A 12,757-nucleotide genomic window follows, 5' to 3' on the forward strand; every position below is an offset into this window, starting at 1 on the left:
GCGGTAATGTCCATGGCGTAGGTGTAAACCCAGTTCAAATGTTCGGATGAAATACAAATTACAAAAACCAACCTTCTTTTTACGTGATTCTGGCAAAAGATCCTGTACAGATAACTTAAAGAACAAGTTCCTGTGGACGAAATGACTGACCTTTTTAATCACATACTACAAGAGGTTCCAGGGCAAATGAGTTTGGTCACTAAAAAGACCTACAAAGATTTGTGAAATCCTGTAATAACTAGGTTTGGTAACACGGTCAGTCATTTCCTTATGATCAGTTGTGGGTTCTCTCAGAACAAACCATACTATTATTGAAATGATGAAATAAACGCATATTCAACTTTAGAAGATTTATTTGATAAGACAAAAAAAAAAAACAAGATTAAGCAAGATTGTTATGTCGGTTTAAAATTATTTTTTAACGTTGTAGAAATATAAATGCGTGCATGTAATCAAATACTGGTAAAATTATATTTGGATCAAATTAAGATGATGCAGTTGGAACTAAATGAATGATTTAGCTAAAATGTATTTGATAAGAAAAAACACATAAAATATCACGACAAGGTTAACAGTAATGCAATTTGATGTCTTTTTTATCAATTACTAAATGTTATACAAAGTTCACATGTTAATTAATTCAACATCATCTAATTGACACAGTGACCGACAAAAATATAGTTTAAAGGATGATTGCCAGGAAGGCGAATAATAGTTTGAAAAGGTTAGTAAAAAAAAAGTTTGCTAGAAATGATAGATATGATTAGCTATCAAGTTTTAATGACCAAAATTACCATTATCTCTGAAAGGCAATTTCTATCGGAACCCTGATTCCTTGTTAACATCCTCCCAAAAACAAAACCAAAATCAAGGATCAAAAGGCCTGTTTTGAAAACCCAATGAGACATATTTTCTCGATATTACCCCACCGGGCTCTTGTCTACAATTAAACCCATTGATGTCAACCTTTAACTGTGAAAGTATCACATAATCATCCTATATCTGCCTATGTTAATTGTCCCATCCTTTGTCAAACCTCCTACCTTTTGTATATTATGAATCTAGAAAACGAGATAAAGAGACGATTTTTAGGTTAAGGGAAAAGTACTTTCTATCATAAACTTGCAGGCAAATCTAGCTTAATTTTACTGGTTTTTGACATTTATGGTATTTCCTTTCCTTTTTTTTTTGCAATTGACATTCTGTTTAAACAAGTACAGTTTTTCCTCATCAAATAATTGTATTAAATCAATATGATTATTATACCATATTCTGTATTGTTAACTTTGTATGTATGTCTAGCTCTAAAAACTTAATGTTTAACTGCTGTTAATTGTTTCAATGTCATTGATGATTGTTTATTGCAATGTCTCTAGCAGATTTTTTATTGCACGCTTTATCATCATTGCTCATTCACTAACATTTAGTTCACAAAACTTAGGACCTAAACTTTCTGTTATTTTTTTAAAAATTATTCATATAACAGAGTTTAAAGCAAATGCATGTACTTGCAAGCAAGATTTTTATTCAACTTTTTGTTCAGAGATACTGAAAATACATTTTCATAAACAAAACATATATAGAATGGAAATGAAACGATTTAAAATTTACAGTCGGTGCACTTTCTATTCTTTATGACTTATAGATAATCATTATGTCAAGGCATTCATTTATTTCACTAGTTGAGATGTCAATTAACATAAAGGGTATAATTTGTCTAATTTACAATTTTTCAAAATAATTCACAATAATAAAAACATCAGTCATACTAAGTGTACTTGATAAAACCAGCTTTTTATAAATTTTCATAGCAATTATTACAATGAAATTTTGTTTTTTTATTATTAACATTTAATTGTATATTCTTTTAATGTATGAAAATGTTATATATCGGTTTTTTGGGCAATGTATATTCATTATGATAAGGCTAATATCTGTAAACATCTATGCACAAATATAAAATTGTCAAGTTACATAAATACATGCTCCTAGATATAGAGATAAACATCATATACTAGATTTAGATATTGTGAAATGACACATAATAATGATTTTAACCAACATTTCTAACTAGCTTTCAGAATAATTCAGTTAAAAAGGTTGCTTAACAATTTTATGAACTCTAGTTATTTTGATGATTCTAATGTTCTACTGGGCAACTGGATGATAGACATTATTCAAACTTCGTAAATGTCACTTTACATTGTAATGTTCTTCCTAAAGATGGCAAAGTTTTGATAAACAGTCATAATTAATAACAAAATAAATGAAGTTTATTTTTATCCCAAATATTTGCTTTGATGTTAGTAAACATTGGCTATGGGGATCTAAGTTTGGTGCACTAAATTAGAACTAGAATGATTTATTTGTATCAGCTGTAAGAACATGTAATTATTTTTTTTAAATCCCTGTAACATCTGTATAATTATTTTGTTGCTTATTTATAGATATATGCAAAATTATTGATACGGCTTAAAAAATCCCGCTCATCAAAAATCATTACTTCAAAAAATACCTTTCCGAATAGATTGATATACAATTTGACCTTTTGATGATCTGATTGTAACACCCGGTTGAAAAAAAACCCACATGAAAATAGAGATACAATTTAAGCAATTTATTTGAAGAATATGTTCTTATATACATTTCTTAACTGAACTTTCTAAAACAATCTAAGATTTTATGAACTGGATCATTAGTAAAATGTAAATACCAATCAAAGAGAGTAAACATTTTCAAATTTGAACAAAAAAAAAAACCCACTACATTTACATATATGATAGGGCCATTTTCAATAATGTTAAACCCTAGTCTCAAACTTAGATATATGTTGTTCATTCTGCAAAATTTGAATTTACACATATAGTTACAGCGTTAAAATGGGTGTTAAGGTAGAATACCAAATATTGCATGATCACGCGTTTAATCATATATCAATAGGTATGATATTGTTCCATGACATTTCCTCCCATAACTTGCATCGAAGTTCATTGGGTCTTATGTTTTATTGCTTTTCAATGAAAACATGGAACCAGCAGTAAAGCCAGGTGTGCTAGCACTATCTCCTTACTTTTTGCAATAAATTGAGTAAAAGAACTGCGGACGAAATTTTCCTGAAAGGCTTTTACTGATAAAGCACGATAGTTAGAAAGTTGCAGATGTTCATCCTGCTAGAATTAGACATGATAGTCCGTGATTTTTTTCTGAAAAGCGCCAAAGTATCCGAAATCAGTTTGTTCTTATCTTTGTGACCGCAAACTACAATAAAAGAACCATATATGAATATAAAAATCATTTATCTTTATATTTGATTTCATGCGGCTAGTATATACCAAATGAATTATTACAAGACATGTGTATATGGTACAAAAAGAGTCTTTGAAAGAAGAAATAAGATTTTGCAGAAGTGCTACTTTAAAAAAAACATCATATGAATGGCTATATCAGGATAATTTGTGGATTTTTTCATCCTGCATGTATTTATAATATACTAGTGGTTAAAGATACAAATGCTGCATTATAAAATCTGTCGTATTGGACAGCTTAAAGCCTTAAACACATACAACCTTTTTGTGCACACTACACAGATGTTTTAAGGGTGAATGTTGTCACACTATTCTACAGTTCACGTACTCGGTTGAGTCATAGACATCTTATCAATGAAAACGATACAATCCTCTCCTATCTCTCAGAAACAAATTCCAACACAGAAACGTTTCAAAATTCATAATGATATAAACAACGCCATCACAATGCGTCTACATTTACCCAGCGCCGATTTGGTCAACAGTTCTGTCAAAAAGCTATTTCTTCTCTCGATAAATTTGTCGGTCTGATAAAGTGCTTTATACTTAAGGCAGTTTGTTCTTCGACTCATCACTGTATTGTTGAGGGGTAATATACGAGTTTACTCATTATATCATGAAGTCATTTATTTTGCAAGAAAAGCTCTATTCCTTCATTAAATTTCGTTTAGACATAAGGTAGCTATCACTTGACTAAACCCCACGTGCTACACAACCGCATTTTCCATCGCTGCCCCTATCTTTATGCGGACAAGAGCCATTATTCCCTAATATATTGCCTGCTCTGTTATCACATATTTTACGAATTATATCACATTTGAGACTATGTGAAGAATGTGAAAAGCAATTTCACATAAATATAAATCTAAATGTACACAAATAGGGTTTCCTCATATCTTTGATAACCCGTATGCCTACTCCTACCGAATTTGTTCTAACCGATAGTTGCTGAGTGAAACCTTCATGAATGTAGTAAGAAATTAGGTTTTCTCAATGGGAATAAGCAGTAATTTATATAAGTGGCCGTATATCGCAAGTGATTGAGAAATGCCGGATTGATCAATCTTGTTTCGCGATAACGCAGCTTTACCTACCTTTCTCCAACTTTGCACATGATACGATTGTAGACCTTATCAATATGCCAGCCGTATGAGTCTCGTTTTCGCATGTAGATTTAATCGTGCTCATTTTCCTCATCCTTTTGTTTAGTTAAGCGTGTGAATGACCATGTTTGACATAGAAACCAGATTAAGACTGAGTAATAATTTATGATAAAAAACATCGAAAGGCTTAAGATGGCTTCCTTGAACAAGTTCTTTGAGGCGTTGATATCATTACTGCATTCAGAAGTCACGAATGAATGTCATTCATCATACAATTACGGAAACAGTCATGAAACAGGATCAACTAAACCCTTCACCTTTTTTTATTTTGCATGTTTTGATTAACCGTTGTACAATTATCTAAATTATTATACCATGTTCTAAACTTCTCTAATAGATTCATATAAAGGAAAAGACGATGGCTATTTGAAGTATTACAGACATAATTCTTATACACTCTATGTATAATTATTCATTTTGATTTTGATTTTAAATATAGAAGCAATACAAAATCTATAAATATATACATAAAAAATGAAATACTTAATGATATACAAAAACTTAAGATAATACATTGTATAAACATTATATACATGTACAACACTGTCACATATTGTTTAAAGATATGCTATTTCATTTTTCAAATTTATTTTTAAGCATTTTTAAAATTATTATCTTTTGATTTGGATATTTTTGATTTTTATGAAAATCTTCAAAATATTGTAGAAATAACCAGTAACAGATCTTGGTGTAAGTAAAAGAATATAAGTTTTCGATAAAATATTTAAAAGCCAAAAGTTGCTTCAACAATATATATCTATATCTATTAAACAGTCACATCACTTTTCAGGATACATGAACACACCCTTACACTTTGGAAGCATAAAATACATTGCACGAAACTTAAAACAGTAAGTTTTTGAATTGAAAAAAACCCACAAAAAATATCTGGTCGCTACTAAAACAAACTGATAATTTTATTGATAATATGGTTAGTTGATTATGTTTCCCTGGGCATTCAATAATGACATACCTTATTACTTAGTGTAGGATAATTCAAGGCGACATTTTATTGATGGCTTTACTTAGGTTTGACTGTCGTTTTCAAATAAACACGTAAAAGTCAGATTTGCTAGATACGTCAGTTTCAGTAGCACTTGCCCTGGTAACGACATTTTGAAACAGCGTTTGAACTAATCCAGAATCTCACTGAAGTGTCAGGCCTTTAATGAATAATCAAAAACGATAAAAAAGGTGAAAAAAATGACGAGGCAGAAAAGATGTAACAGAATTTTACCTTCATGCATGCATAAAATAGTATATATAGGCGGTTAAAGAAAGAAATGGTACAGCAATTTACAGGATGGTATCACGTGACAGTTGGCAAAGTGCAGTAGAGTAGTTCAATGGCCTGAAAAATATTTTTTTTCGGACAATTCGTCATAATAATTTCCCGTTATGCTTTATCATCTGTATTTCTCTTTGTAAGTGTCAGATGATTTGAGTGACATAAATTGTAGTTCTACACTTCCTATTGATATTCAGACAGACTATTTTGCCTAATTAAGTGTGTATAGAAAGTGTTGACCTCGTTTTGAATTGGTCATAATTTCGAAACATTATTTTAAAAACCCAGAATGTGTGTAATTTATCTTGGGTACAAATCACTGGTACGTCCAAATACGGCAATAAAGTACGAGATAAACTGAAAGATTGTAGAAAGTGCAGTAAGGTCATAGCAAATTAGTTGAAAGAAAGGCCAAAACGAATCGAAAGAAGCTACAGTACCTCAATTTATGAATATTTTCCTCTTGTATTAATTCCTCTTGTAATAATTTTTTTGCTTTTCGTATCAGAAAGTCTAAATAGATATTTTATATACATGTATATTGAGCTCAATTTAAGAGTGCTTGATGGTCGAGGCCATTTTAAGGCTATATTTACCTCATTTAGACGAAGACCTCGGTATTAAGATATCAGAAAATGTTATAGTTAAAGGTAACATGTTGGGTTTTCTTTCTTTACTTAAGCTCACCATATGTATAATCAACTTTTTGATCTCTGGTTGCATTTTTATATAATTGTTAATTAAACGTTTTAAAATTTTTATTCTTCAAAACAGTGTTATAATAACTTTGTTTACGTGTAATGTTTACCTTTTTTCCAACAAAATTATAGTTTAAATGCACTTCGTACCCTCCAGGGCCTTTTTTAACCATAAATCGCATTGTAACACGATCATTAAATGGAGAAATTATATATATTAATATCTTTCATAAATTATCATGGTGATAAGAAAGTTATCTCCCGTGTGAAAGGGACAATGAACCTTATGTAGAATTATTTCCCGAAAAAGTCTTGTATAATTTCTAAAAAGGCCCGAATTTTGTAAAATTAATGTTTTCAACACAAAAAGGTAAACGATCGCCATTCTCAACATTATGTTGTAGATTTCAAAAGATACGATAGAATGAACGGAGGAAGCTGTAAATCGATTTGTGTTAGGGACCTGATGAAAATGGCAATTTACCAACGTTATGTTTTGGAAATGATCACATAAAACATTAGAATAACAATAATTGATATATTTCTCGATTGAACAAATTGCCATAAAAAGGATATACAGAGTTCAAACCTCTTTATGGTGCCCAAATAATCTAGTTTCTGGTACGCTAAATTTCGTGAATGTGAATGGAAATATGTTAATTAGTATAGATTATAGGAAACTTATTTTGATTTTCAGTCTCAGCTTTCATTTACATTTTTGGCTCACTCTACTTTTACAAAAACATTATATCTGTCATATGTACATATCACATATCATCCAACTATATGATCTGCTGCTTCTCATAAAACTGATAAATATCATTAAAAACCCGAGCAAATCACTAAAATTGTCATAATTTTCTAAAACCATTGATTGTGATAGGAGATTATCACCAGAGGTTACTGAATTTTTAGCACCACCTTGTTTCGCCCACGCGTTAGCTATTAAACACGCGTGCGTAGGGTTTCATCAATGATGAAAGAATTTTGGTAGCGCATTGGCTAAATGGAAATTAAAGTGCATTACACTCTACATCTGCGGAATGACAAGGACGTTTATGACGTCATACAATTATGAAACATTCCGGGCTAATTTTGACCTAGTAAGGCTTAAATTAATGCTCCGAAGTTGACATGAATTATGCTGTGTAAATGAAAAATTATTATTTCTTCTCTTTCAACATAAAACATATGCAAATCAAGGAATTTTAATGTGGGAAAATTGTCGATCCATAAAAAATATCAACACACATTAACAAAGCATTCAAAAGAAAACTTCAAACAAAAAGATTTATCGAAAATTTTATAAATCAAATATGAAGTCACGTTCGAAAAACATCAAAACAAAACTTAAACCATCTTTTAACAGTTGGTTCTTGTTTTGAGACCCAGAAACCAGTTGATGCCACTACTTTGTTTTATTCCTCTTGCATAAATATTGCATGTATACAAAATACAAAAAATGACGCAATGTAGGGTACTTAACGAAATGCCAACCCTTAATCAGAGAACTACATTTTCAGTAGCAATCAATTTAATAAAATTTGATTTCATTAACGTTTAGATATAAGGGTTCTGCGTTGTTCTCGTGTCTTTGATGCAGTTTTGCTGGATTGTTTCCAATTTGTGTGACCCATTATATTCTGATATGGACGTTTTTATGTTGTGGTCTTCATTGATTTCTAAATTGCTAAGGAGGCACTACGATTTTGAACGTTTAAATTCTATGGCCTATGAACACAGTACTGTTGCCCTCCGATATATATTGTTCTTATATGGCATGGGATTAGTGAAATCACCTCACATTTTGACGAACATTATTGACTAATAACAACTCCTAATTTCAAAAATGAGCAATCCTATCTCAACAACTACATTTCAGATCCTTTTTGGTACCTTTGATCTGAATTGACGTTGGTTATAAAACCAGTTTCTGCAAAGTAACAATAACAAGAGTATTCTGCACGTGTTCGTCATTTGAATTTCATTCATACCTTGCTTTCAATGTATATGCGGCATCTGTTTACATTAATTTTTTTATGTCCCCATAAAATTGAATAATTTGAATATATTTGACTCTTGATTGAAATTCAATTACCACAATTCATGATAAAAATGAGTCACTATAGGAAACAAATGTGGAAACCATATAGGTTGTTTTCTTTGATTCCATGTCTCATTTGATTTTTTTTCCTTTTAATGTATTAATTTCAAATAAAACTGTATATGTTAAAAATTATTAACTAATTTTTTTAATTTGATAGATTAAAGATAAACATATTGAATAAATTCAAAGTTCCATCATTTTTTATGTCACATATACACTATATAATAGAAACCATGCTCTATCATAACCCCATTTTGTCAAATCTGATAATCTTTCTCTTTCAACTAGAAGAACTAACTCGTACACATACTGTCTCTAAATGTTCCATACGTCAAACTATGACATTATCGATACTGGGTTGGCTCTTTGATCATCTTCCTTCTTGGCTTTCATCTGATCATTTTCTTACCATGTCAGGGTCCCTGTACTAGTCTATGACCTTCTTATGTGGCCTGTCAGAAAGGATTACGTGGATTTGTTAAGCTATAGTGCTTTCAATGTTCGAAACTGTGGGCAATGTCATTCAAATTTACACTTTGATAATTTGCGATTGTTTGAAGTGCCATGTGCGATGATATTTATGCACTACTGTTTCACAGAGGGTGGCTTTTTGTCAGTTGGTTTCATTGTAATGTGCTGTTATGAGTTTGCTGTGCTTAGTAGCGTATTGTCAAAAATTGCAAATGATAGTGACAGATAGAATTACTTGAACCTGCACGTTTTCTGTATCTAACAACTGTTCTTTTTTTTGCATGATGTGTATGCTTGAAGATTTGTTTGTTTTTATTACAGTTCGGGATTCAAATTGAAATAAACAGCATAGCTGTATTTGTGTTTGTTTTATAAACATACTGAGGGAAGAATATCATATTGATTTTTAATCTTAATATATTTCTTTAATCTTGTATGGTATTCGGTGAATACAAGTATTACTTTGAAATTGTTAAATCATGTATTAAAATTTAAAGATTATTGATGAAAAAATGAGAAATAATAAAGTAAAATAGTAATGAAAGGTTTTTCTTCAAGTTTGAATTCAATTAGTTGTGTTTTAAGTTTTCAATTAAAGGGTCGACACTATATCTGTTTCTAGGTGCTGACCTTGAACTTTTTATTTGTTAGCAGCTGTAAAATGCCAAAAAAAATATTTCACACCTTTTCTCCCAAAGGAATGGTAACACCATTTAGATCTGTAATCTCTTGACATTAATTACTTAAAGCCATTAATAATTCAGGTAGTTAAAATGAAATAGTGTGGCAACTAGTTATTATTGATGCCATGGCTGGCACTTCTCGCAATAAAATTTGTAAGATTTTTTGCTAATCGGATTAAAGAATTGTAATAGTATGATAATTAAACAGTCTTTATTACAGCAAGTAGAAAACATGTTTGATGCAATGGAAGCCAAATTAGGTTTCTGCAACCACGCAACAAAATAATACAATTGTGCTGGAGTTTGCTAAACCAATCCGCATGAAACAAGAGGAACAATGTATAAAGATTCGTTTAAAAAAAAATCTGGAAGACTGCAAATAAGAAGGACAACCATGATGTTTTGAGATTAAACAATAAAATGACAAACATAAGAAAATAGTTCTTCTATTCTATAGAAGAGAAGTCTTTAAATATCATCAGAAAAGTAGGCAGTTTTCATTATCTAAAGGCATTTTTCACTTTTTTTTAAATTGGACATTTTTTTATCAAAACTTTGATATGAACTTAGTGTAAATCTTGATGGTATCTCATCTTGCATTTTCAAAAAGTGTAAAAATGACTCAGATTGTGAAATAAGATATTTTTAAAAATTATAAAATAATAATAAAATCAAACATTTATAAAGTAAATATAAAAACAACAATACAGAATGACATTGAAGCCTTTGACTGATATTGTCACTGACACTCAATCCCAAATTCAAATAAAGAGGGTATATTTATAATCTTAACATCATGTTGGTTTGTGATAAAAATTATTTTGTTATCATTATTACAAGTATATTAAAAATTTAAATCATATTTTTGAAAAATAGAAATGTAAGATAAACTAATACAGCTATGTCAAAGAGAAGATTTGTAAATGCAATGTAAGGTTGTCGAATTTTAACTATGGACTACCTCTTTGCTGAGTGCCAAGGTCAATAAAGGGTTACTTCAGCGGTCCAATTAAAATAATTTGTGCAAATTACCGATTTCAGTTCACTCACTTGTAATAAAAATAAGTCAATACGTTTTTGACTAGTGGGAGGCAACAGGGGTTATGTTTGCAAAGAAGGTTTGGATATCGGGTTTCCCTTTGAGATTTATGAGGAGCTATGGGTCAGGGCTTCTTAAAGAAGATCGCGATCGATTACCCCAATGTAGAAAGGTTATTTAATGGGTTTAAGTCTTTGGATCTTTTATTAAAGCTCCCAAAATGGTATCCAGTTCCTCGTGTGTGATTTACTACCATAACTACCAAAACGTTGAAAGAGAAAGAGATATTTTATATCTTATTTTATATACATATATCTATATTTTGAATGGCGAATAAAAAGAAACTCAGGAAAGCCTTCTCCAAGCAATGTTGATAAACATTTTTCTCCTGGTGTACGAGCAATGGTTTTTAGATTAGAATATCGACATTGCCACACTCTGGTTCGGCGCTGCTGTCAGGCTTCATGACGACAACCGATCGCAACAAGATGTTCTCTGAAAGACAAGAGAGACTATTGATACAAAGAGGACATTTTACTTGCGGAGAGAAATCGGAGACGTTCCTTGAAACACCGTAAACAATCCATCAACATAAGTGTTCTGTCTACAAAGAGGGTATGTTTTCTGGCATCTGTTACAGGGGGAAAAGTTTTTCTCAAACTGTGAGCACTAAAACAGTTGCTTTTAGAGCACAGCAAACAACTGATACCTGAAAGCGTTTGGTTCAAGGAAACAAAACCGACTAATAATGATTATATAATGAAAGAGGTATCCCCTAACTTACTCAGAATGCTGTGTGGTTTTGAAAACTAGATTTAAAAGGATTAGGTACCTTTTACTGGAAAAGGCCCAGTGCATTAACATCTTGGTAGTTTACACGAAGGGGGAGTGTTTATTAAAGCACCGCTATATTTGAAATCCGATTTTTGTCTTTTCATAAGGATACAAAGGATTTGCTAAGAAGCAAACATTCTGAACAATTGGTCATGATGCGAAAATTTGTAAATTGGCAGTTTGTTAAACATACAAGATATCTTAAGTGAATGTTTAACACTATACATAGATGACATCGTAAAATACGAAATCAATGATATAGTACTAATAGGAAGTTTTGGTTCAACAAAGTAGCTACCGTGTGTAATTTGCTGTTGGATCATAATTTACTTTGAAAAATTATTACCTCTTGTTCCTATATTCTATATGATAACATGAAACATTAGTATTTTTCCTTTTTTCTGTATATCATAAGATAGATTAGAATGAAATGCCATTAACAATCGTTATTATATAATGCATGAAAAATAAGTGAAAGAAACTAATTTCAGTTTTAAAACATACTTTTAATTCTTCTTATTTCGATGTTTTTTGGAAAACTTTTAAGATTTAATTATGTGGAAAACCAGTTTTCGAGGTTCCTATTTGATTGTGAAGATTTTAACTAAAGTAAATCATTGGAAATTTAAAATTGAAAGTATCTAGCTGTATGGTGTTTCATAATTAAATAATTTCAAATTCATCATACATATTAATCAGAACTTTGGTATTCTAATGGACGACAAAAGAGTTGATTTATGTACTTATCTTCAGTTGAACAATTTTTGCATCAATCTTTCACCACTTTCGTGCTTATTTTCATTTTACAATAGCCTCGTACCTTAATCCGAAACCTATGTCAGCCGATAATAAACGTAATGACTTTTAAATGACTACAATTTAGACCTTGTGAAATATGTTGACAAATATTCAAATACAAGTAGCTATGATTGATTGTATTCTTGCAAAATTGCAGTTGATTATTTGGGAGGTGTTCGACATACCTTTCACCAGTATTATAATTCACATTTGAATTATGCAAAAATGATATGATGATCATATCTTTTTGCCCTAGACAGATCAAATTCTTATTTCTACCTTGATGCAATTGACGACTTCTCATCTTTAAGGTTAAATGAACAATTCACCAAATATCATTTAACAGATGATAGACATTTAACATTGTCATA

Source organism: Magallana gigas, chromosome 7 (assembly GCF_963853765.1).
Source record: "Magallana gigas chromosome 7, xbMagGiga1.1, whole genome shotgun sequence".
NCBI lineage: Eukaryota > Metazoa > Mollusca > Bivalvia > Ostreida > Ostreidae > Magallana > Magallana gigas.